At 43.5% G+C, this 23,408-nt stretch overlaps 1 protein-coding gene across 2 annotated transcripts in view; it reads right to left on the bottom strand.

Annotated features, from left to right (window-relative positions):
- GABRG2 (gamma-aminobutyric acid type A receptor subunit gamma2) overlaps window positions 1–23,408 on the bottom strand; it is a 69,026-nt gene that overhangs the window by 14,368 nt on the left and 31,250 nt on the right. The gene's annotated exons all lie outside the window — the stretch shown is intronic.

Here is a 23,408-nt window from a genome sequence, read left to right as displayed (position 1 = left end):
ACCCCATATACATGATAAAAATTATTGGAGAACATTTTCCCTCTTGCTTATTTCAGGTACGGCTAACATTTGGGCCACCAAATAAACTTTCATCTTGCTTCATGTACAAATAAGCAACTATCCTGTACTGCCTGATGTGGCTGAGCCCCTGGGCAGCAGTCCAAGCAAACAACAAGGGCCGTCAGTGACTGTTTAGCAACTTAACAAGTCAGAGAATGAGAGCAGTCAGCGATAGATATTTCAGGACCCTGGACAGGTCTTAGAGAAATACAAGTGCTCTGCAACAAAAAGCTTAAAAAACGAACAAACATGTTTTGGAGACTTAATACATTTCTTTTTGAGAATTTTAAAAACCCATGAAATGTATCTTTACTGTATCGTGTTTCTTATCACATTAGAAGAAGCAATCTCTTTTGTAATCTGTAGACTTTATCTGTGCTCCTCCATTAAAGTCCAAGGCTCTTGGAGGAGAAAGGAGAGAGAAACATCTGAATTTGACTGCTCAGTTTTCACCATCCATCCCCTGAATATTTACTTTAAAAGTTTTGCCCCATTCCCATTTGAAACACACATTTGCTTGAGTATTATGTTTCAGTAGACACATACAGATGTCTATTTTTTGTATGAAATATGCATTTATGAAATAAAATGTTACAATAAAAAGGACTTATATGTGGTTAAGTAGCATTACAGCTGAGTGAAGGAGTAAGCAATACAATCCAGGAAACAAAGAGCAAAGTATCTTCAGGGTCCTAAATTGTCCCCTGCCAAGCAGGAAACAATATTCTTTGTTGCTTTTACTGCAAAAGACTACCAAGGCTACCTGTCTGGGAAAGCATTAACTTTAATTATAAAAAAAACTTTGTTTGTTTAAAAATGAAAAACGCAGAGAAGTCACCACAGCTGACTCCATTACTCTCCCACTTCCCACCCACAGTTAAAACCATTACTCTCCCACCCCACAAAGTGCCCCTGAAAGTCCTATGAATTTCTTCCTCCTGCACCAGATTGTGTAGAAAGTGGATGCTAGTCAGCTAACTTTTCAGAGTTGACCTATTGAAATGAATGAACCTTGACTAAGCTAGGTCCATTAATTTCAGTAGTTATACACCAGGTAAAACAAAGCTGACTATTGCCCACTGTCTTCTGATCATCACAGGAATGGGCTTGTGAGATTGGGAAGGTACTTTCTAACTATCCCTAGATAACGTAATTTGCTGTGCAAATAGCTGCAACAGAAACACAACTTTCAGGGCAGCTCCCTGGATTCTCTGCAGTAAGTAAGTAAGTAAAGCTGCATATTTCTCCTCTACAAACTGCCTGCATTGATTATGGGTTCCATTTGGGGTATGATGTACCAAACTGGATACTTAGCCTATATGTTCACTCTGTTTTGAAGCCGCATTCCCTAACCATCTCCATTCTCATAATAACTCTGCCAATAACCAGCCTAATAATAGTTTTCACATAATAGCTTACAAATATAGGGCACAGCCCATAGAGATTTTCTGGGATGCATCTGGTGAACTAGTTAGTTAATCTCACAGAGCTCTAATGAAGCTAGAAAACATCTTGCATTTTACAAAAGCGTAATCCCAGCTCATTCCAAAATACCATTTCAGACAGTAAATGATTACATATTGTCTGTACTCTCAGCTGCAAATCATAGTTAATGCTTACATTTTACATTATTTTGTTCATTTTGTCAAACTAGCAAATGGCCTTATGAATGCAGAGCACCATTTTTCATTCTCTATTACAGAAGATAGAGTTGCACAAAACAGCCAACTATTTTGTGGAATTCCAAATATCCAGAATATTCTGTTAACTAGAAGGTAATGGAACAACATTTTGACTCGAAGATGAGCTTTGAGGAGAAGACACCTGATTTAGAGTAGTTTAACAGGAGGGATGTCCTACCAAGAGATGAGCAGATTTCCCCAGTTCTATCCCTTTACTATGTGTGGTCTCTGCCATGTGCTCCACTGCTCTTGAATTCTTATTCCATTAAGATAATATATATAACTAATTTCAGAATGGAAGCATGTGTCAGAATTCAGGCTCGGTCAGAGGTATGTGCCTATCTCTCCAGGCACCGGCTGAATTCTTTTGACCTCCCTCCGGCGACTCCCGGCAGGAAAAACACACGAGGTCCGTTCCGGCGATTTTCCTCAGGCTGTGAGGAAAACACACCAACTGCTCTCCTCCTCCCTGCTCTCCAGCATATCCCCAGGGAGGGGAATCAGACTCAGACAGAAATGTATCTTACATTGCTTTTATTCCTGTCTTTCACTTCAGTACAGAGAAAACATGTCTGCACTCAACAGCAGTAAGAATAAACTCCACACTCCACCCATGTACATCCTGTACAGGTCACATGACACACACACTGAGCTAACATCCGGTGCTCAGTACGGAATGGACTGCCCCTTTGTTTCCATGGCAACAGTCACACACTTCCTGTTTGGCTTTCCAGCCACAAGCAGCAGACTTGGCTGCTATAGCCTTTGCTTGCTGCTGCATTGCTGCTTTAGAATAACATACTCCCCCTAAAGTATCAATGCGTGCTGCGAGCAAAGCGTCATCCAGAGAAGAAAACAAACAGTTGTTATACTTATAACACTCCCCTGTTGTTTCAGTTCCACCCTTGGAACTACCCGCCACTGGTTTTACCAATGTACCTCTCTGGTTGTGTGACTTCCAAGGAATGAGTGCTTCTGCATTACCTTGGTTAGCAACTCTCTGTTGTGCCTTTGTCTCTGACTCAGACACAGCTTCAATTTGACCTTGGTCATTTACAACAGCAACACACGCAATAGCTAGGTTAGCAAACTCTTTTGAATACCTCTTGGGTGGTACACCCTTCGTTGCTCTCTCAGACCTACGTAAGAGGTGCTGCTCTTCCTTGCTTTCTGGTTCAGCCTCTGAACTCTCTGGAGAACCAGTACTAAGCTTAATCAGTGGTTCATCCTCCTCTTCTGAGGGTCTAGTCATTACGTGAGATTTCCTCTCAATGACTGTGACAACTGAGCTGTCTGAGCTATCGCTGTCATCATCAGTACTACTGAACTCAATAAGATCAAACTCATCATCATCATCATCAGAATCATCATCATCTCCTGTGGGAAATGTGTGAACAATCACTCTCTCCTGTTCAGGAGCACTCTCTAGAAATTTTGTGAGAATCACCTTACCAGATTCAGACAAAATTACTCTGTAGAGACCCTTTTCATAACCCACAAAAATGCCTCTGGCATTCTTTACTCCACCCGGAGCTTCTGTCCTCACATGAGACCCAAAAACCTTGAAATGGGCAACAGAAGGTTTTCTGTGGAACAGTTTCTCAAAAGGAGAACTTCCCAACTCTTTTGAAACCTTTCTCAACCACGTGTAACAATATGACATTAGCGACTCAGCCCAGTACTCATGTGGCAGATGTGAACTAAGCAATTGCGCATGCATTCCCTTTTGCAAATCTTTGTTCACTCTAACACAGACACATCTGTTCCAAGCTTCTTCGGAACTAGCAATTTTGTGTCTTATCCCTTTCTTCTTCAGGAACCTCTGGAAATCCTGTAAGAGAAAAATTGGCTTCTCATCTGTGCAAAGACAATCTATGTCAGCATCATGCATATTTTTAACCTTGTCACAAAACTCTTTAAACCTTTCTAAGGCTTCTTTCGGTCTCTCCAAAAGATAAATCCAGACAAAACCTGTAAAAGAATCAACACATATTAGGTAATACTTTGCATTGCCTCTAGATGGTGCTAAAGGACCAATCACATCAGCATACACCCGCTGAAATGCCCTGTCGACCCTTGAGGTGACGTGCTTGGCGTTCTTCTTGGCTACACCTGCAAAAGAAATCATGTTAGAATCACAAGAATTACATTCCATGTAATCACTTTGATCAAAAGTCAACAAATACAGTCCATCTTTCTCTTCGGCAGAAAGATACAACTCTCCATCCTTGTAGATCTCGCAGTGTTGATCATCATAGGACAGTTTTAGTCCCTTCTTGGCAATCTGCGAAACGCTGAGCAGATTGTACTTCAACTCTGGAACCAAATAAACATTGTTTATAGTCAAGTTCAGACTTTTAAGATACACAGTCCCAATTCCGGTGGCTTCCAGCTCTTGACCGTTGGCTTGTTGTACAACGAAGCTTTGCTTCTTAAACGACGAAAACAAATCCCTGCGATGGGTCATGTGAACCGTCGCTCCCGTGTCTAAAACGAAGGAATTCCCCACTTGTGGTGTGGCTTTTAGGGACATCAAAGCCTTTGCAGGCTTCGCCTGTGACTTGGCATGACTTCTGCCTGACGCCTCAGACTTCGTGGAGCTTCCCTTGGCTCCTTTGTTCTGACGTGGCTTCTTGCAGTACCGCTGAAGATGCCCAGTCTGCCCACAATTGTGGCATCGGACAACGTTCAAAGCTACGGCATCTCCTCCAGTAGCTACAGCAGTGGGGGTGTCTGAACTCCGTTCTTCGCTCCCCCTGTCCTTGACTTCCAGGGCGGCAAGTCTGTCATGTTCGTTCAGAACCACGGCAAAGACCCTGTCCGACGTTAGATCTTGCGCTGGGAGAGACCCCAGCTGACTGGCAACAGTTTTGTAAGTCCGATTCAGGCTGTTGATCACCATGAAGCAAAACACTTCCTCCTGCAGACGGAAATTGCGTTCCACCATCTGCTGACGCAGAAATTTCATTTCCGTCAGGTGCGCTTGAACATCTCCATCAGGCGCAAGCCTCAGGTTGGTCAGCTTTTCAAAATACAGCAACGCTGAAGAACCTGCATCTCTCTGATGTGTCCTTCTCAGCGTGTCCCAAACATCTTTCGCGTGCGGTAAATCTTGTATATGAATAAGCTGAGAGTCTGACACGCACAGAATTATAGCAGTTCTGGCCTTCACATCCTGTGACTCCCAAGGACGCGTTGGTGCTGCAGGGATGGGGTTCTCAATCACCCCAAACAGTCTCTGATTCTGCAGCAAGGCCTTCATCTTAATAGACCAAGATGCATAATTGTCACTGGTCAAGAGGGTTGGAGAAGGCAGGCTTCCCTTCTTGACATCCATTTTGAGTCCTTGCATTGACTCTCAAACACAAGCCTCTAAAATCCAATAGCTGGCTTGTTTACACTCTGTGCACCTGGCAGCTCTAACACTGGCCGCTTGGAAAGTCCCCTTTCACAGTTCCTTTGTAAGGGCCTAGTCAAAACACGAGCTGTTTTTGTCTCCCTGGGCATAGCCTGACTTCCAGCCCTTATCTTGAAACTGGCCTGCGTTGCTAAGCAACCACATTCCTTTCCTTGGACAGGAAAAACCACAGGAATGTTTGGAATGCAGACTCTTCTCTCTCGGAGCTGTTTTTCCCAAACGTTGCTCCCATGAAGCAGAGAATTAATCAATCTGCATTCACACTTTTAAGCCCGAAAATCTCATACCTGGGCTCCGTAGCTTGGCTTTCAGCTTCCTCTGGTCAGCTTCTAGCTGCAGAGAATCAGCCTCCATCTCAGGCTTCCATGGAGAGGGATGAATACAGTCTCCTTGATGCAGACTCCCATGGATCGTAGCAACCATCCTCTGCTACCAATGTCAGAATTCAGGCTCGGTCAGAGGTATGTGCCTATCTCTCCAGGCACCGGCTGAATTCTTTTGACCTCCCTCCGGCGACTCCCGGCAGGAAAAACACACGAGGTCCGTTCCGGCGATTTTCCTCAGGCTGTGAGGAAAACACACCAACTGCTCTCCTCCTCCCTGCTCTCCAGCATATCCCCAGGGAGGGGAATCAGACTCAGACAGAAATGTATCTTACATTGCTTTTATTCCTGTCTTTCACTTCAGTACAGAGAAAACATGTCTGCACTCAACAGCAGTAAGAATAAACTCCACACTCCACCCATGTACATCCTGTACAGGTCACATGACACACACACTGAGCTAACATCCGGTGCTCAGTACGGAATGGACTGCCCCTTTGTTTCCATGGCAACAGTCACACACTTCCTGTTTGGCTTTCCAGCCACAAGCAGCAGACTTGGCTGCTATAGCCTTTGCTTGCTGCTGCATTGCTGCTTTAGAATAACAGCATGAACAATTCATCTAAGTTATTTCAGGCATTTGCATTCCCCACTGTTACTAATATGCATGTAGACGTTCATTTTTTAGAAAGCTACCCTGCAATGCTCATGTGGTCATACACACAACTATGAAGTTTGTGTTTTGTTTTAGGAATGCACACAAGTGCTCAAACAAAATCCATATTGACTCAACTATACATACAAACACATCAGGACTGGATTTGGCATTGTTTTATCAATGCAAACCTGCACATATATCTTAAAAATGTGTACTGGGGAAAATGATTGTTTTCCTTTTGTGATTTTGGCTTTAAAATTATTATTTTTAATTTGTTCCTTTTGTAAAACTTTCACTTGTATTTAGCTAATTTGGAATTCATTTTTTGGACATCATGATTTTCAAGGGAACACACACACAGCATTTTTTTTTATTCATGGCATTTCAAAGCTGACTAGAACTACATTTGAAGGATTTAGATTACTTCAGGGCATTACACCTGCAATTTTTTAAAGAGAGATTAGATAAAGAGCCTCCATTTGAGATGCAATTTAAAATGGGGAGACTTCCAATAAGCTTTCTATTACATTCAATGGAGTCTAAACCAGATTAATGTTGCCTGTAACTTTGGAGTTCTGTGCTCAACTACCATGAAAATTGAACACATTATATTACTCCATAGGGGCATAACACTTGCCATGTTTCAAGAAGATCAGACAAGAGTCATCCATGTCAAAGACTAGGAAAAAATAACACCTTTAAAATTCTCCGAACTAGGATTCTGGGGTCCAAAGATCATTAATTAGTCTGCTTATAATTCTTTGAAATGTTCTTTGAACTTACAACGTGTGTAACTTTGGAGTTTTGCATTCAAATGCATTACAATTTTAGGGATTCTAGTACTTCCTTTGGGTATCTGACCTGCCATGTTTTGAAAAGACTGGAAATAGGGAACCAATCTTAGGTCTCTTGTTAAATATAGTGCTTTTTTGCTTTTAAAAAGAAAACTCTTCTTCATTGTGTTCCTTTGCTCATAAGATTGGTACCCTATTTCCAAGAAAGTTAATATAGGGGCAAGGAACAGGGAGAAAGGTTCTGAGGTGGGGGATGTAGAAGAGCACTAATCAGATGATGGGAGACTTATGGGTATAAATGAGACAAATGCATTGCTGGTGCAAAGTGGAGGACAACTTCCCTGTCAGTTTTAGAGCTGACCAAATGTCTTCCCCATTCCCACGCGAACTTTGATGCAGTGTTTCAGCTTTCAAAAACTGCCAAGAAATGCAGTGCAGTGCAAATCTTAAAACAGAAACAAAATAATGTTGGGATTCAGAACTTACTGGGTTAATTTTTGTTCTGAGTGTGCCTCCCATTCTGACGTGTGAAAGCAGGGAGGAGCTCTACTTGTTGTTCTCTCTTGGTCTCTGAGAGAGACGGACGCCATGAATGCTAGCAGTCCAGGAGAATCTGAGAAATGCTGAGCTGTAAATATTTGCTGCAATAAAGAACTGATGAATTTGGACAAACAGGTGCTTGGTGTGTTTGTCTGGATCTGAAGCAGACTGCAACAGTTTTGTTCCGCTGTGTTTTTACTCTGCAAGGCGAAACCGGAGAGAAGAAGGTCTGCGCAGCTTGGCTGAGCTGGGAAGCGTGCCGGACCACATTATACTGGGGCTAATTGGGGCCATAAAGTAATTAGCCAGCCAGTGCCAATTAAGATATTATCACAGATCGTTCACAGGTTATGGGGGACCTAATTACCGCTAATAAAACTGTTGCTGAGAGTCTGCCGGTGAGCTTTGAAGTCAGCTTTGAAGAGCTGGGAGGACGCTAGACGAAGCGGAGGTCTGCGTTCTGTGTTTTGCCTGCTTCTAAGAGGCAAGAGAGCTGAGAGCTGAGAGCAGCTGGCTGGGATGCTGTGTTTTGCCTGATGCTGAGAGGCAGAGAGCTGAGAAAGCAGCTGAAGAATCGGGTGCCGGAGAGCTGACTGGTGATACGTGAGTACAGCAGCTGGGGCCCCGGGGAAGAGGAGAGAATGGCAGACAGCCAGGTCCTTGAGGACGTTCCGCTTGAAAAGCTCACTTTAAGAAGTTGGGCAACCTGGTCCAGAAGAGTAAGGGGTTGGTTTCTGGTTACTGGGCTTTGGGATGTAAGCCAGAAAGAGCCACTTCCCCTGACAGACATTACAGGCTTTGAGGCTGCGTTGCCTGAAGATAGCCAGCAGAGAATGCAAAGAGAGCTTGCTATGCTAAAAGCATGCGTACATGCATCACTTTTGCCCAGTTTGGAAGGCGTAAAGTCAGCAAGGGCTGCCTGGGAGGTGCTGAGAAGTTTGTGTGAAACTTCAGCAGGAGGCCAGGGCCCTGGGCAAGTCATGAAGAGCCCGGAGATGGCTGTAGCCCCAGTCCCTGAGGTGCAAGTCGGGGGGGCTGAGAATTCCAAAGGCAAGTTTCAAAAGTTTTCCACTGTGAGTGCTGAAGTGAAACGCAGTTTCAGCGAGGGCAGGGCTGGCACAGAGGGCTCTTCCGGAAGAAGGGGGGCCAGGCCAGCTGAAAGGAGCCCTGGGCAGTATTTTTCCACTGGGGATCGTCGTCGTCAGCCAAAGGCTGGAAAGCGGCGGAGAGCTAGACGCTTCAAGGCCGGCCACCTGGACAAAGTGAAGATAAGGCCTAAAGAGTCGCGTGGGAACGCAGAGGCCAGGCCGGTCTCCAAGGCAACGGAGGAGGCTACTTCTACGGAAGCTGCCAAGGTCCTGAGCAAGGGGGAGTTGGTTGCCAAGACAACCAGACAGAACTGCTGCAGAAGCCCAAAGAGAGGGGGCAGCGGGACGTTTGTTGCCAGCATGGCTTTGTTTGAGGACAGCTCTGAGAGACACACTGATTTTCGCTTTCTAATCGACTCAGGAGCTAACTGCAACCTGATCCCAGAGACCCCTGCAGTCGAGATGTGGAATTGCAAGGCAATTCCGGCTGGGAAAACTGTTCAGTTTGCAAGTGGGGAAAAGAAAAATGTGAATAACATTGCAAATGTCTTTTTTTCTGTTTTGCAGGAGCAGATGGAAGTTTGCATTGTGCCAGGAGTGCAACACTGTATTTTATCTGTGCCTTATTTGTTGGAAAAGGGGTTTAAGGTTTGCTTTGAACACGATGTTTGTACAATCTCCAAAGGAGGGAAGCAACTGGTCAGAGTTGCAAAGGGGCAGAATGATCTCTTCATTCTTAAAACGTCTCTGGAGGGTGAGGGGAAGGTTGAGAAAGCACAAGCCCTGCGTGCTACAGTTCCCACTCATGTTTCATGTTCTTGTGCGTGGCATAAGAAGACAGCTCATGCTTGTCTTGAAGAACTACAGGTGCTACCTGAGGTTTCCAAAGGCTGTAGAATTGAGGAATGTGCAAGAGTCCTAGATTGTCAGGCTTGCAGACAGGCAAAGGTAAGAGGGTGCAGTTACCCCAGGGTGGAGAGGGTAACCACAAAACCTTTTGATCTTGTGCACATAGATCTGTTGGGTCCCATGAAGGAACCAAGTTTGGGAGGGGCCAGGTTTCTGCTGACGCTGCAGGATGATTTTTCGCAGAACACCTGGACACATGGTCTCAAATCCAAGGAAGATGCAGCACAGCTGATTAGTCGTTGGATTGAGGAGGTGGAACTAAGGTTCTCCACCAGAGTCAGGGAAATTGCTAGTGACAGAGGTTCACAGTTTACTGGGTCTGCTTTGCAGAAGTTCTTTCACAAGAAAGGGATAGGTCACACAGTGACTTCTCCTCAACAGAGGGGGGTAGCAAAGCTAAGAAGTGAGGCTCTGGTTAAGGCTGCACAGGTGATGCTGTCAGATTCTGGGTTATCTCCAAAGTTTTGGATGGAGGCAGTTAAATATGTGAGCTTCACCTGGAATCGGTCCTACAATTCAGTGGTAGGAGACACACCGTTTTTCATGCTTCACGGGAGGAAACCGCAGGTACACTTCCTCCGTGAGTTCGGATCAACGGCCTTGCTGCCAGTGCCTGAAGCTTTGCGAGGGCCAGGTGAACCCAAGTTCCAGAAAATGATCTTCTGTGGGTATGAGCCAATGGCTCATGCATGGAGGTTTGCGTACCCGTCAGGTGATCAGAGTAAGCTGCTGATCAGTAAACACGCTGAGTTCTATAAGCAGAAGGAAAGGTCAAAGACCCCTGCCAGACGCGATATTCTTTCAGAATGTCTTTCCGATTCAGAGCAGGAAGGTTCTGATGAGGAGGAAGGAGAGCCAGGGGCTGAGTCTGCTGATGACGATCAGCTCACTGACCAAAGTCAGGAGCAGGATGGGGCATCTCTGCAAGTTGTAAAAAGAGAGCCCAAGAGTGAGCCTAGTTCTCCTGTGAGGGTAATTCCAAGGGTTCGAAGACGCGTTAAGTCAGAGGGGGAATCCCAGGATGCAAGGGACACACCTGCTGACCACAGTGAGTCAGAGGAAGTGCCTGAGTTTGTGCCCAGGCGGTCCAGTCGCACAACGAAGGGAATTCCACCTGAGAGGTATCAGGCCACAGGTGCGTGGGTAAGTTTCGCACAGTGCGAATCTGAGAGTTGTGAGGATGTTCCACAGATGCCTGACAGGAACGCCAGGAGAGGGCGCAAGGCATTGGGGAAGAGATTGATCTCACAGAGGTCTGCAAAGGTACATCCACAAATCACCTCAGGAATGGAGGCAAGAGGGGGTGTTGGGATTCAGAACTTACTGGGTTAATTTTTGTTCTGAGTGTGCCTCCCATTCTGACGTGTGAAAGCAGGGAGGAGCTCTACTTGTTGTTCTCTCTTGGTCTCTGAGAGAGACGGACGCCATGAATGCTAGCAGTCCAGGAGAATCTGAGAAATGCTGAGCTGTAAATATTTGCTGCAATAAAGAACTGATGAATTTGGACAAACAGGTGCTTGGTGTGTTTGTCTGGATCTGAAGCAGACTGCAACAGTTTTGTTCCGCTGTGTTTTTACTCTGCAAGGCGAAACCGGAGAGAAGAAGGTCTGCGCAGCTTGGCTGAGCTGGGAAGCGTGCCGGACCACATTATACTGGGGCTAATTGGGGCCATAAAGTAATTAGCCAGCCAGTGCCAATTAAGATCTTATCACAGATCGTTCACAAATAATTCCGAAAGAAATAATTTTATAATTTCAGTAATATTAATACTATGTTATCTGAATTAATAGAAATAGAAATTACTTTTAATTAATTTTATTTGTATTTCTTATGTCTGAATCAAATACAAACGAGGCTCTTTTATATCCTCTACCCGTAATAAGCAAATACAGCCCTGGTGTACACCAGTAAAACATTGCACAAAGAGAATATTGATGGAAATCATGTGTACAATCACATCAAGCCTTTTACACAGTTTATCAGTAGATAATTAATGTAGATGTGATAAAGACACAAATGAAAAGAAGAAACGGAATGCTTCAACCAAATGTGTAGAGGTACCAAGTTGCCCCCAAAACTGAGGGGGCCCAGCACATGTCACGTGTGTATGATGTCAAGCATGCAAGACATCATGTGATCTGGAGGAAGTCGAGCATTCTGGAGGAGCTGGCCCCTGAAGCTGTGACACGCATTGCATCATGGGTTTCCCCCACCTGTCTTGTCAATATCACCACTATCTTCATCATCATTGAGGGGGGCAAGCCCCTTCCAACAAATATTGAGGAGGCCAAAAATACCTGCTGTGAAGTAGCGTAGCAGTTCTATCCTCCATCCCATCCAATTAATTTTTCTAGACTAGACAGCATTGGGACGCAGGTGGCGCTGTGGGTTAAAAGCCTCAGTGCCTAGGGCTTGCCGATCGAAAGGTCGGCAGTTCGAATCCCTGCGGCGGGCTGCGCTCCCACTGCTCGGTCCCAGCGCCTGCCAACCTAGCAGTTCGAAAGCACCTCCGGGTGCAAGTAGATAAATAGGGACCGCTTACCAGCGGGAAGGTAAATGGCATTTCCGTGTGTGGCTCTGGCTCTGGCTCTGGCTCTGGCCAGAGCAGCGATGTCACGCTGGCCACGTGACCCGGAAGTGTCTCCGGACAGCGCTGGCCCCTGGCCTCTTAAGTGAGATGGGCGCACAACCCCAGAGTCTGTCAAGACTGGCCCGTACGGGCAGGGGTACCTTTACCTTTACCTAGACAGCATAAGACAGCTTCTTATGCTCCCTTTGTGACACAAGCTGTAGTATTTCAGCTTAACTCAAACAGGTAAAATGTTATTAATATGTAAAACCCCTCAAGGACTTTATAACAATCCTATATAGCTGCCATTTGACTCTAACTGTGATGCTCTTTGCCTGGAATGATAAGAAAACACATTATCTAATGGTTCACATCTTATATAGCAGATTTAAAGATATCAAAATATGAAAAAGCCTTTTTACGATCACTTTAGAGAAAGTGCCATGTGCTGCAAATAATTCATTTAACCAAAGCAAGAAGAACCATCTCTTAAATGTAAATTGAGAATAGAGCATGCAAAAATCTTATTGCAAGGGGTGTCTACTGCATGGCATTCTTTTTTTTAAGTCTGGAAATTAAAATGTTCCAAAAGCAAAGCCAGCTGCTGTGCGGAATTTTGCAACACATCTCTCAAGGATGGAAGGTAACAGCATGAGCAGGGGCATACCTAAAGGGAAAGCAAGCACCTGGGGATATAGTCTGTCTGCACACTACATACCTATTTGGGTTTCAATTAACCCTTCTGCAGCTCCCCCCCCCCTTATGAAGCCCATTTAACATTCAGTAATTTATAGTCTAGGTCTTTCAATAGCCCTAGTTCACCTGACAACAGATTTTTCACAGCATTCTGTTTCATCCAGTCATATACGTGACCTGAACTAGTAATAATGATGATAATATTAATAGTGACAGCTCAACCTGCAACCTAGTTATGCCAGTGTAAAAGTACTGAAAACGTTTTGGTTCTAGTCCCTTAAATAAACTGAATCTCGGATAGCTCAGTTGGTAGAGCATAATCCTCTTAATCTCTGAGTTATGGGTTCATGTACTATGTTGGGCAAAAGATTACAATGGTACCTCGGGTTACATACACTTCAAGTTACATACGCATCAGGTTACAGACTCCACTGACCCAGAAATAGTACCTCGGGTTAAGAATTTTGCTTCAGGATGAGAACAGAAATCGTTCTCCGGCGGCACAGCGGCAGCAGGAGGCCACATTAGCTAAAGTGGTGCTTCAGGTAAAGAACAGTTTCAGGTTAAGAACGGACCTCTGGAATGAATTAAGTACTTAACCCGAGGGACCACTGTACTGCATTGCAGGGTCTTGGACTAGATCACCCTTGCGCGCGCGCACACACGCACACACACACACACACCATTGATTTAACTAGATTGTAGACTAGGTTGTTCATGTAACTGAGGATCCTATTCCTCTGCTTCCCATTCAGCCTTGTTCTCAATTAAAGCTCCTCATTACAGTTGATGGGCAGCAAGAAGGGCCTTGGCGTATTAGCTAAGTAGGTTACCAAAATGCTATGTAACAACATGAAGTTGAGAAGCCGGCAACTGCAGTTACATTGTGAAAGGATTTAATTGGGCAAGAACAGCCTTGGAGGCATCTGTGTTTATTATTGAGGACATATATATGCCAGAAGCCAATCTCTCTCTCTTTCTGTCCCCCCCCCACCTTCATTCCAGCAGTATCTCTTCACCCTGAACTGCCTAGAAGTATTCCAGCTGATTTTCTGTTCCAAATCAAAATGTGACATTTTGGTTACGACCTGAGCCCTGTCCAGCTGTTCAAAGCATATTCAATTAATGCACACAGGAAAACCCAATTCTGCTCAGAAACCTTTAATGTCTGGACAGATCCCCTGTGTTCAGATGTACAAATGGTGGAGGGGGTGCTCCATCCAGGTTGTCAAGTAATGGGGTAGGGGCGCCCTGTGCCTTGCCCCCACCTCTCACATGAGTTGGTTACACACTGTGTTACCCAAAATAAGGAAAGATTTGAAAAGGAAGAAAAACAGAAGACTTATTTAGATGCTCTCTTTCTTGGGGCAATCAAAATCACATGAGGGAGCTGGTAAGGCCTGTCCCATCTGCTGCGTAATCTTCAGTTCCCTTTTTTTAATCCCTCCATGAGTTCGAGTGAAGTCGTCTAAAATAGAGAATCTGCTCACTGAAGCTCCCTCTGCAATAGAGAACCCGCATGGTCAAAGTTTTAGATCATGTAGGGACTCTCCATAAATACACCCTTCAGTCCTACACTTCTGTGATTCTAGGTAAAGGTAAAGGGACCCCTGACCATTAGGTCCAGTCATGACCAACTCTGGGGTTGCGGCACTCACTCGCTTTATTGGCTGAGGGAGCCGGCGTACAGCTTCCAGGTCATGTAGCCAGCATGACTAGGCCGCTTCTGGCGAACCAGAGCAGCGCACGGAAACTCCATTTACCTTCCCACCGGAGCGGTACCTATTTATCTACTTGCACTATGACATGCTTTCGAACTGCAACAGGAGAGTTGACATACCAAGGACAGAAGAGCTTGCCAGCCCTACTCTCCCTCACATGATCAGCAGTGGGGAACCTCTGGTCCATTAAAATAAAGTATGCACGCTGGTCCTCCCCATTTGGCCTGTGGGGCCATTTTGGCCAAGCTGTGTCCACCTGCCCTATATGAGATCCAATGAGGGACAGGCCAAGACCTGTCTCAGCTGAAAGGAGGTTTGCAGGCACCATCAATCAGTTGATCGGTGGTGCCAGCAAAGCCCTGAGCATTGGGCTACATGAGACCAAATGGTCAGCTGATTGGTAGGTCTTGCAGAGGCTGTGCAATAGCACTTTTGAAGTCAAACCCTTACCTGGGAATAAGTCTCACTGATCTCCATCAGTGGATTGTAGCATTATTGTTGTAGATGTGCATGTTTTAACTTTCTAATCTTTTTAGGACAAATATTTTTTATCAAAATTTGTTTTTATTATATCTATCTCCGGTTGCAGACTTTGGTAATGAAATTACAATGTATTTCTGTCCTCATATCACAACAGTTTAATGAAAATAGATCATTAGATTCAGTGATTTCAATAAAAACAGGAGTGTGGGCCGTGAGAAATGCAATTTGCACAACATGTAATTTGATGAATGTGTCACATAGTGTCATTAGTACTTACAGCAGTTGCTTGCTTTAGGGTAAGATATTCTTAATGCATACTCAGCTTGAAAATTTGCTTTAAAAATACAAATTAAAGGATAAAGCAGTCAATACAGAAATGCTTATTTTGTTATAGCTCAAATGTCTTCTTTTTGTTTGTGTGACACTAAATTATATTTTGACTCTTTAAATGTTTTTTGTAAATTTTCCCACTCCAGCCATGAAGTCCTTTTCTGTACTGCAGAAAAGTGCATTAACTAGGGAGAAACATTGGTGGTCTTCACTAACTGTATTTCATAAATATACTTGCACTGGAAAGAAAATAAATGTTTACAAAATCTGACAGCTTCATCATCATGACTGTGTATCTGACTGTATTATATTCTCACTTGACCTTAGTAGAGCCTATGTTAAACTATGGCCACCAAAGCTTTCTGAGCAATTCCCCAAGTAGTAGAGATGGACAAATATGTCAATTTCAGCTTCTCATTCTCCCTGTCCTAAGTACAGTTGGCTATATTTCAGCATTCATTTTAAATAAAATTAATAACTTTTAATACTTCCCTAAAAAATCCATCAGTATTTTAGTGAACCTTTCTCCCAATATGCACATATTTGCAGGCAATTTTGCATCATTAGATAATATAATGCAGCTTTGTATGTTATTTTTATTATTTATGCATTTTCATGAACACTATGCCTAATACGTGCATTTTGTACAGTTTTTCAGTGGAAAACCGACAACACAAAATTAAGAGAAGTTGGGTTTCAATTTGCATACATATTTTGCAGTAAGTTCAGTTGCCAAACCAAATTTCTCCCGTAGTCCTACTGAGTGAACTTTACCACTGTCTGTACCAGCCTGCCAGGGAAATGGTACTATGTGAGGGTGTTTCAGCCTTAGGAGAAACCCTCACTTCATTTGGAGGCAGGTATTAGGCATTATTAAGGGACGCAGGTGGCACTGTGGGTTAAAGCCTCAGCGCCTAGGGCTTGCCGATCGAAAGGTCGGCGGTTCGAATCCCTGTGGCGGGGTGCGCTCCCGCTGCTCGGTCCCAGCGCCTGCCAACCTAGCAGTTCGAAAGCACCTCCGGGTGCAAGTAGATAAATAGGGACCGCTTACCGGCGGGAAGGTAAACGGCGTTTCCGTGTGCGGCTCTGGCTCTGGCTCTGGCTCTGGCCAGAGCAGCGATGTCACGCTGGCCACGTGACCCGGAAGTGTCTCCGGACAGCGCTGGCCCCTGGCCTCTTAAGTGAGATGGGCGCACAACCCCAGAGTCTGTCAAGACTGGCCCGTACGGGCAGGGGTACCTTTACCTTTACTTTATTAGGCATTATTACAATCTGGTAATTAAACTACTAATCTTGTAATTTAATTGTCAAGGTAGCTAGCATGAATATAGCTTGGCCATGGAGTCTTAGTACATAAATAATCCAGCTACAGGATACTTTATTTTCATGGATTTTGGAACTGTTATTATATACAGTACTAGAGATATTGGATCCCCTCTCCACCCCTACCCCACACTCTACTCAAGTTGCTGGTTGATTAGGAGGGGATTTATAGTTATGCAGAGGGAAGGAAGGAAGGAAGGAAGGAAGGAAGGAAGGAAGGAAGGAAGGAAGGAAGAAGTTACTGAGGAGTAATCCCCCCCCCAAAAAAAAACACAGCAAGACCTGCTGTGCATTAGTTTGCACTTTCAATTTATCATTGTGATATATGTGAATAAGATGTGTTTAACAGTGTTTGGATTTAAAATAGGGACTGTAGGAAGAGAACTTGCAATGGCAGGACCAATCCCTGACCTTGGTGTGTTCTGCAGAAGGTCAAAACAGATCAGAGTCCCTAATCATGTGAAAAGAAAAGAAGGCTGTGCATATTCAAGTTGTTAATGTGGAGACTTTCTTTGGACCTTCCACCAAGGACATGGAGGTCAGCAGGACAGGGATGGGGATTTGTCACCACAAACTTCTCCCTTCCACTCATTCACTGTACCCTGTTCATTCCCTGAAAGGAACTAAAAGAGAAATAAGAGCAAGAAGTGGAAGTGGAACCCATTCAGAATAGTTAGCTGAACAAAGGGGAGTTAATTCTTATTTTATGACTGGAAGCACAGCCCACTGATTTGCGGATACCTGGTTTGATGGCTGTTCCACTTATAGCTACCTATATTACTTTCAATAATGCATTCCTTCATGCCTCACCTTCCTATATGACAAATGCAGATAATAATAATTACCCAGACACGTTTCTGTCCCTGTGACATTAACTTCATTAAGAACATTTGTAGAGTCACCTATTTTATTAGCAAAATATAGAAAGATGTTGACTCATTTGGTAGAATACGTGCAGTGGACTGCAGTGGATAGGTAAAATTAACTTCTCCTCTAGATATAACTATTCCCATAATTCAAGGGAGATGGTTCTTCCGATTTATTTCTCTCATGATGGCTCACAGAGTAAGAATCACGTTAAACCAAATGCAAAATGCAAATTCACAAAAGCAATAGTATCAAACAATTCAGTCTGTTGCTATCACTCAGTGGTATTAAAATGCAATATGTCATATTTCTTTGGATGTCATGATTCGGCACCCATCCTCCCCTCTGTTCTGAATGGAGGAGAGGTACAAAGAGCTTATTTCTGTGAGTTGGCTTAGTGGTGGCTGACGTAGATCCTTTTTTCTTCATTGGTGGGAGTGACTGATACAGCGGTGCATGCCTGCACCATTTTGTGGTCCTATCTCTCTTCTGCTCTTTCAATTGTGTCAGCCATTTTGATTATGCCCATATAGCAACCATTTCATGAGAAAGACTCTCATTCCACTAATAAATGCTTTCTCTCCATGGAAGAATACCTATTGGGTCCTACCCAGGATTTACTGGATTTTATTCCATTATTCCATTTCAATATTATGTGTGGAATTCAACAAAGTTTCACTCAGAGCAGATCCACTGAAATTAATGAACATGACTAAGTTAGGGTCATTCATTTCAAGGGTAAAACTTAGTTGACTAACACTCTGTATTTTGACTACATGGATACACATACTGGTATGTGATCAATTATCAGAATACTCCCTACAAAAGACCACAAGATGCAAAGAATCCACATACTCTCCAGGAAATAAATATATCATACTGTTCATAATGTGACATTGGTGAACATTTTATTGCAAGAAATGAAAATGACCAAACTAAAGCAACATTTGTGACAGAAAGCTTCAAATGATGTTTTTTTCTCCTGTCAAAGGTTTCTTGCTCTAATACATTAACCTTCTTACCACACTATATTTGCATGCAGCTTTAAATATGGGATTGAATGCCTGGACCCTCTAAGTATGTCAGGAGCATCCAAAATGAGGACATGGTCATGCTTTTTTCAGCATGCGCTATAAATATCTTTACAATTTCCTAGAGAAGTGACCCACAAACTCACGTGGCAATCCTCTGCATATTTAGTCAGAAGTTCAGTCTCATTATGTTCAGTGGAGTTTACCTCCACGTCAAGTATGCATAGGATACTTGTATGCCTTGTGTGTGTGTTTTTGGTTTTCTTTTCAACTGCAGCCTGTTTACCTTTTCAGCTATAATGCTCTCCCTGGTCAATGCAGTCATTTATCAATTCAGCTAACTGGAGGGAGGACGCAAAGTTGGGTCAAATAACCCATCATTGCAGACTCATAGAATCATAGAATCATAGAGTTGGAAGAGACCACAAGGGCCATCGAGTCCAACCCCCTGCCAAGCAGGAAACACCATCAGAGCACTCCTGACATATGGTTGTCAAGCCTCTGCTTAAAGACCTCCAAAGAAGGAGACTCCACCACACTCCTTGGCAGCAAATTCCACTGTCGAACAGATCTTACTGTCAGGAAGTTCTTCCTAATGTTTAGGTGGAATCTTCTTTCTTGTAGTTTGGAACCACTGCTCCGTGTCCGCTTCTCTGGAGCAGCAGAAAACAACCTTTCTCCCTCCTCTATGTGACATCCTTTTATATATTTGAACATGGCTATCATATCACCCCTTAACCTCCTCTTCTCCAGGCTAAACATGCCCAGCTCCCTTAGCCGTTCCTCATAAGGCATCGTTTCCAGGCCTTTGACCATTTTGGTTGCCCTCCTCTGGACACGTTCCAGTTTGTCAGTGTCCTTCTTGAACTCTGGTGCCCAGAACTGGACACAGTACTCTAGGTGAGATCTGACCAGAGCAGAATACAGTGGCACTATTACTTCCCTTGATCTAGATGCTATACTCCTATTGATACAGCCCAGAATTGCATTGGCTTTTTTAGCTGCCACGTCACACTGTTGGCTCATCTCCCTGTTAAAATTCATCTTGTTTGTTTTGGCCCAGTTCTCTAATCTGTCAAGGTCGTTTTGAAGTGTGATCCTGTCCTCTGGGGTGTTAGCCACCCCTCCCAGTTTGGTGTCATCTGCAAATTTGATCAGGACTCATTAACTACTGAAACAATCAGGTGAATCTCTAGTTGATTGTTGGGCTATACGAATTAGGAAAATAATGTGTACTATCACGCAAACATCTTGAGGATCTCAGCAGTAGGAGCTTGGCCACAAAATGGAAGCTAAATATACATTCAAAGGAGAACCATGTGCAGATTTGATACACTCTACATACATGAAAACAGAAGATGAGGCAGAATGAAAGCAATCATAGAACTGTAGAGTTGGAAGGGACCAGGAGGGTTATCTAGTCCAACCCTCTGCAATGCAGGAATATTTTGCCCAACGTGGGGCTCAAACCCACAATCCTGCTGACCCTGTGGCTCTTACCACTTGAGGCAGTTGCCTCACCTGAGTTTGCTTTTTTCTCCCCTCCTCCCTCCAAAGACTTTTCCTTTTATTTCAGGCATAGGCAAACTCTGCCCTCCAGATTTTTTGGGACTACAGCTCCCATCATCCATAGCTAACAGGACCAGTGGTCAGTGATGATGGGAGTTGTAGTTCCAAAATATCTGGAGGGCCGAGTTTGCCTATGCCTGTTTTATTTCATGTCTTCCCATTGTAAGCCTGAAGGCAATGTTATTGGCATTTGTGAGCCACTCAGGGAGCATTTTTTGGCAGGATAAAAATGTATATAATTAATGACTTTCAAGCGTATAGCTATATTTCACACATACCAAATATTCTGATACAGTTCTCTGCTTAAAAACAACAACCAAACACATTCAAATACATTGAAAATGGATATTCAGTTTAAGCTATGGAATAAATATGGAAACAGGATTGGCTGGACTTACGGGTGAAAACATACAAATGCTATATGGACCAGAAACAGACCAGTTTGTGAGGATCCCTAGGAAAATTGAATGTGGGATGAAATATCCCCCGTTAGCTATTTTATAAAAGTTGCAGTATTAGGGAGTGACACAGACCAGTTCAGTCCATAAAGCAATGCAGTCGGAGTGCTTGTATTTAAGTCAGTTCAGTGCTCATACGGCAGTCTGCAGAGCTACTCATTTCAGGGCACATTTGCAGCACCAAACTGAGCCAATTCTAGACCCTCTGGCCCCTCAGATTTGTAAAGTGCCACCTGAAACAGTTCCAAGTTATGACAACAGAACACTTGTTCCCTCTATGTTCTCTTTGACCACAGAGAGTACTTGAGTTGCACAGAGAGCTAAGAAGTGACTACCCTTTGCACTTGGTGATATGCATTTCAAGTTTATATGCAAGGTCCTTTGAGCCTGCGCAAAGCTGAAGTCTCCATTTTCACACACACACACACACACAGAGAGAGAGAGAGAGAGAGAGAGAGAGAGAGGAAAGATGTGCACTCTGTACAGTTCTTCTGAGGCTTCAAGTACATCCCTAGCAGGCTAAATTCATCAGGACTAAATTGTCTCTGGAAAGCATATTATATATATAAATATATATTCTAGGCTAAAGCGAGCTTTTACTGTGTACGAAGGCACAATTAATATTGATCAATTTATTTGTTTAAGTAATGGACAGGGACAGTGTGCATGAGTGCATTAATAGCAAATATGATCTTTCAATTAGATGGCACTGCTTAGACCACTACTGAGGGTTCTGAAATGAGATTAATGGTCCCTTAGGAGGATGGTGTTAGCTTAATGTGAATGGATTGTTTCCTTCAAGGAACACTCTCTTTTAATATTGCACAGAACTTCATAAAATTGATTCACTAAATATAACAGTAGAACTGAAGCTCATAGCACTGATTTTGTTCCTATCTGACTTAAAAACAAAAACAAAAAACTGTTAGCAAAGAGAGAGAAAGGAAGCCAATAACTACAAGAAATACAAATTGTGTTCCAGGTGGAATACAGCTCTTACTGATGTGAGATTTTCCATTAACCTTCCTGGAATGGAAGCAAAACCAAGAAGGCCTTTTCATGCACAGATGTATATTTGTCCACGTTAGAAACTAGGCTGGAAGCTTGAATTTGTTTCTTTTGTTGAGGAGTCACTGGCACCCTGATGCATTACTGGGTTAAGGGGCACTCTTGAGTCATCACCTGCAGTCTGAGGCTTAGAGGTATTTGTGGATATCCGTAGAGCCTGGTGTCTGCACATTACTAAGGCTCACTTAGTATGGAGGGAGTAGATTATATTTAAATAAATATAAACTTTTTGCTCCAATATTGTGTGCTGGCAATGCATATATAAATTATAGATTCAGGTGGATAACCATGTTGATCATAGTCATAATCAATAACAAGAGGAAAGATGAAAAAATCTTTTAAAATAATTCCAGTGGCACCTTTAAGATCAACTAAATATAAGCTTTCAAGATATGAGCTTTCATGTGTAATACACACTTCGTCAGATACTTTTTTTTTCATCTTTCATCTTGTTATTTATTGAAATTATTATATTATGTGATGCTGGTGGCACTGTGGTCTAAACTGAGCCTCTTGGGCTTGCTGATCAGAAGGTCAGCAGTTTAAATCTGTGCCACAGGGCGAGCTCCCGTTGCTCTGTCCCAGTTTCTGCCAACCTAGCAGTTTGAAAGCCCACCAGAACAAGTAGATAAATAAATACCGCTGCAGCGGGAAGGTAAACGGCGTTTCAGTGCGCTCTGGTTTCTGTCATGGTGTTCCATCGCACCAGAAGCGGTTTAGTCATCCTGGCAACATGACCCTGAAAGCTATCTATGGACAAACGCCAGCTCCCTCGGCCTGAAAGCGAGATGTGAGCTGCAACCCCACAGTCGCCTTTGACTGGACTTAACTATCCAGGCGTCCTTTACCTTTACCTTTTACCATTTTACAGGGATGTGGGGAACCACAAGAAGTGCCCAGTCAGAGGATCTGAAGTAGTTCACAAGGGATCAAAAGGTCCTTAATGTGCTTTGAACTCAGGTTGTTTAGGGCTTTCTGAATTAGCAGAAGGACCTTGAAGCTAGACCAGTAGCAAACTGGTAGTGAGAGCAAAAAAATGGCTTTTTGCTGCATTGGCCCATTTCCCTAGTCATTGCCCTATCCCTACATGTGCTTCAGATAAAGACAGTAGAATTTAAAGGAAAGTTTTGTCAACAATGCCCTTTTTTATACAGTAAGACACTACAACATCAGAAGTGTGAATCCATTTCAAGACAATTAATCTACAAAATTCAAATTGAATTAATTATGCAATGTATTTATCTACACTAAGCTCCACTCAGGATCCAATCCGTCTGTGTGACCCACAATTGTGTGCTTCATCCCAAGCTCAGTAATGAGGTAACACTCATTGCTCTGAGTCACTAATCTTTTGTCGTTATTACAGATCCTGTTACATGTGTGCTCTGAGGGTGACACAAACAGGCAAAAGGAAAGAGATTTAGCTCCCTGACGTGCAGTCCGTCCAGCACAAAGAAGCAACCCCAATTTAGGACTAGATTGTTCCATTTACTGCTGACCCTGAGGCAAAGGCAAAATGAAGCACTGCATCTCCAGAAGCCTATTAGAAAAGTTGTGATACTGAGTTACCAAAAATTCTCTGTGAAACCCCTTTTATATTGCAGTTCTGATGACAGAGCAGGCACAGCCAAGAATTTACCTCACATTAATCCTGCTCATCCATCCTCCAGCTAGCTGTATTCAAGAGACTAGAAGAGTTACACAGGTTATATTTGGTTTGATTTTGGTGTTTTGCAGTGAGAATCTAAAGCTACAATTCCACACATGCTTACTTGGGGAGTAAGCCCCATAGAATTCACCAAGACTTGCTTCTGAGCAGAC

Source organism: Podarcis cretensis (assembly GCF_951804945.1).
Source record: "Podarcis cretensis genome assembly, chromosome: 2".
Lineage (NCBI taxonomy): Eukaryota > Metazoa > Chordata > Lepidosauria > Squamata > Lacertidae > Podarcis > Podarcis cretensis.
Note: the sequence above shows the minus strand (reverse complement) of the source record. Positions and strands in the feature narration are given on the sequence as shown.